At 32.9% G+C, this 4304-nt stretch overlaps 1 protein-coding gene across 1 annotated transcript in view; it reads left to right on the plus strand.

Moving 5' to 3' along the window:
• SESN3 (sestrin 3) overlaps positions 1 to 4304 on the plus strand; it is a 66327-nt gene that overhangs the window by 47739 nt on the left and 14284 nt on the right. The gene's annotated exons all lie outside the window — the stretch shown is intronic.

The raw sequence follows: 4304 nt of genomic DNA on the forward strand, positions 1-4304 counted from the left end.
ACAGAACAAACTTCAGTATTTTCCAGGGGGATATGTAAAAATGGTTCTACTGCTATCTTCCGTTTACTTAGCTCTCTCTTGCCCTGCTGCTACTGCTTTCCCTCCTAGCTGGTGCTCTCTGAATGTATTTCAGGTCCAGTTGTGAGGAACTTCCAGCTTTGTGGTTAATTCACGTAGTCCATACTCTATCCTTGATAAAATGTTATTCAGAGCAGACCGATTACTTATAAAGTTAGATAACAATATTTAATTCATCCTACTTTTGTAATTTTTTAATAAGTGAAATCCTGTTTTAATAGATACAATAATTTTTTTTTTTTATAACAGGAAAAATACTAAGCTGCAGGCAATTTCTCACTAATTCAGTACATGCTTTAAGCAATATTAATTAAACTGTGCAAGTTAGTCAATACAACATCCCCATTTACACGCATGTGTGATTGTATGGTTATGTGTGTATGTGTGTTTATAAAATATATTTTCCTTTTTTCAGAGTTTGGAGAAGCAGGAGGATTATTCTCACACCACTGCTTTTCCACATTTGTTCTAAAATTTATATTGCACTTGATTTGTGTTTCTTTAGAGAAATCTTTCTTCGAAAGATTTATTAAGTAAAATAAATTATTTTAGGCCATTTTCCTAGGTTGAATTTTGAGGAATTCATTCTGTATTAAAAGCTAGGATTGTTTTGTTTTTGCTCTAATCTTAAAAACATTTTTTTCCTAATACTCTTACATATTTTTAAATAGGGAGGTAACTTTTCAATTATAACAGGAAAATATATTGAACACCACATAGTAGTTCATGTTACTAAGATAGCATAGATTCAGTAAAAAGCTTAAACCCTTCAAAAGTCATCAGTCCATGTAAGATTTCTTTTCAAATAGAATTTTATTGGCTTAAAAGAGGACTTCAAAATTGCTGTTTTAAGGCAGGTCATTCTTATAAATTCTCAGGGTAATTGTATTGGCCATAACTTGTTTGGTAATGTTAAATATAGCATTGATTAATAGCTCTCAGAAGTTTTACCTGAAAGAACAAGAACCCCTTTTATCATTTTCCCTGTGTATCTTATTTACAAAAGATTTTAATTACCAAATTGAGTATATTAAGTAACAGTTTTTCTATTTTAATCCATTAAAAGATACTATAACTGTGAGAGCTTCTAATCAGCAGGAAATCCCAAATAAAGAAACTTGGTGTTTTAGTTATTGGTTTAATATTCATTCTACAAACATTTATTGAGTACCCAGTATAGTCTCAGCACGGTGGTAGGTATGAAGGTTTTAAGTCTGAGTAAGACATGATTTCTGCTCTCAGGGAGCTCTCAGGCTAGTGATAAAGAAATAAGTAATTACAATACATAGCAGAATGGTAAAGGTTTGTGAGCATAGAAGAGGACACTGAACCCCTCTTGGCTGGGGAGGGATATAGACAGAAGGGAGCCTAGAGGAAGACTTCTGGAGCTGGTTGACTCTAAGCTAAATCTTAAAGACAGGGTGAGAGGAAGCCAGGGTGGCAGAGGAGGTGGTAACCAGCCTCCCAACCTGAGCAAAAGCGTGATACTAAGGAAACGGGTTTCTGTGTGCAGAACAAGTGGTTCTGTGTTGTTAGAATGTAAATCATGAGGTAAATAGTAAATGAAAACTGGTTAAGTAGACAGGGACCTTTATCATAATGACCTTTATAACCTTATGGAACATGTAGCCTGCCACATTTTGGACATTTTAAGTTTAGATGTCTGTAAAATATCCAGTCTGGAGATATCTAGCGCAGAGCATCCCAAACTTTAATGTGCATGTGAGTCACTTGGGGAAGCTTGTTGAGATGCAGCTTCTGAGTCAGTCAGTCTAGGGTCGGCCCGAGCTGCCACATTCCTGCCAAGCCTCCAAGCGATGCCAGTGCTGCTGGTCTGCAAACCACATTTGTGTAGCAGGAGTTTAGCAGAAAGTCGGAAGATCAGGAGAGGGGTTTAAGCTCAAGATAACGTTTTGGAAGTTATCAGCACATAACTGGGAGTTAAAATCCAAAGAGTTGATTGTAAAAATCATCCAGGGAGAACAAGCGAAGTAAGGAAAAAAAGCTAGCCTTTGGTGAACTAAACCACTATTTAAAAATGTAAATACTTTATTAAGGTTAGTAATATCTGCTTGCTTTTAGATATTTTTAAAAACTTCTTTAAGACTAGTAGAGCTTCAAGGATATATATGTTTTATTTCTTTTAGGTTTTTTGAAATATTGAAAATTTATTATGGATCCCAGTTTCTACCTTCAAAAGTGAATTTTGACTTCCAAGTCTTGGACCCTAGCCAAAAATTATGTTCTGATTTTAACAGAAGAGGCCGTATCATGTTTAAATCATTCAAAAAGATAAAATCATTTCATTATATATTTGTTTTTACTCTTAACCATTCCAAGTACTTAATTTGCTGGCTACACAAAGATAATACAGAAAAATTACTTAGTACAGTGGTTGACTGAATCATTTTTATACATTTACCATGTTTTGTGATAGAAATAGGAATTTTTTCCTAGAAAAAACATTTTTTTCTTGATTCAATCAGTGTGATAAAGCATTACAGATTCCAGATTTCTCATAGGGATTCTAAGAATAGCTTTTCAAGTCTTACGAAGAAAATAAATGTTTGAAATGTTCTACAGGGGTAGTAGTCTACAGCTTGGTAACAGGTTAACTAGCTTTTTTTGTTATTCATTTTTTAAGTTAGAAAGGTATTCCATTAATATAACATAGTTTTTTCCCCCCCTGTATCATGTGTCTACCTCTTAGGGGCAGAAGAGTACAGATAAAATACAAAATGCTATTGCCTTTGAGTCAAGAGTTTTAGATATTTGTTAGGATAAAATTAAAATTTGAGTTTTAGTGTTGTTGATCTAAGTACAAGTTTTAACTTCTTAAAATAAATTTAGAAAAAAAGTTATGGGTTGAGGGACTTTTGTACCTTTCTTTTTGTGGACAAATATTTTAAAAAACAGGACTTGATTAACCCATAATTTTAAAATCAGTAGATGCAGATTTTTCCTAGGATAAATTCTATTTTATTTGGTTAGTTACTTACTTTTTATAATTTGTTTAAAGATGTCCAAAAGTCATGTGACAACTTGAAAATGTATATGAGCAGGACAAAAAAATAACACCAAAGTAAAAAGAGCCATCTGTGTAATAGTCAACTCCAGAATCAACACTTACCAAATAAAAACCCCTGGTTGTACAGTACAACAAATGATCTCTTCTAGGGAGGGACTGTCTTACAGAGCATAGCTATCACTCACTGTTCTTCGTCTAGTTTTGCTTTGCAGCCTACAAAGCTCTAGTTTTCATAGCAGCCTCAGTGATTGCTACTACTTTTTTTTTGCCTGTTTCTGTCAGTTACTATATGATGGACTGAATTAAACAAAGTATAACCTATTTTATAAATATTAAGAGATAATGAATTGAAAAAGCAGTTTTTTAAGTGTTTTTCTTTACCTGAATCAAGTACTAAAATACAAGAAGAAAACAAAATTGGCTATGGGATTAAGCTAGGGATAAGCCTGAAATTTCTTTTCAGAGAACTGAGAGTCACTTAAAAGCTTCAGGTCAATTTATTTATTATTTAGAAGTTTTCCACATCATCTTAAACTAATTCACCTTGTACTTCTTTCTTACTGACAATGCTATTAGTAACTTATAGTCAGTTTACTTATTTCTTAAGTAGATATTTCTTTTCGTATTAATGAAGCAAATAAAGAAAAAAAATAGATGTTAAGTGCATAGCATAGTACCTGTTGAGTGCCACAGTCTCATTAGTACATTGTTTACTTCATATATAGTATACCTTTTTGTTTTAACTTTTATTGAAGTATTATATACATACACAAAAGGGCACATATCTTAAAGTATAAAGCTCAATGAATTTTCCCAAACTGAACCCTGTGATGTGTAACTCAACAAATGCTAGTCTCTTATGTGTAATAAAGAAGTTAGGTAAGAATTTTAAGGAGATATATCCAAAGTTGGGTAGCCTGGGCACTTCATCTTTCCTGCCATTTTCAAGCAGCCCAATTAGGCAGCTACTTAAGGAAAGGTAAAAACTTGTGAGGAAAGAATACTTTATAGGATTTGCATGAAACCACAAAATAAATATGATAAAGTACTACTAGTCTACCAGTTTTTCAGATAATTTAATTGCCCTTGGTTTTTAAGCCTCTCAAGACTTTGTCTAGTTTAGAATTGTAGTTTTTATTATGCCATAAAATTGCTTTATTAAGAAAATATTGTTCCTTGCACAAAAGGAGCTGATTTT

This window comes from Trichechus manatus, unplaced genomic scaffold (assembly GCF_000243295.1).
Source record: "Trichechus manatus latirostris isolate Lorelei unplaced genomic scaffold, TriManLat1.0 scaffold00141, whole genome shotgun sequence".
Lineage (NCBI taxonomy): Eukaryota > Metazoa > Chordata > Mammalia > Sirenia > Trichechidae > Trichechus > Trichechus manatus.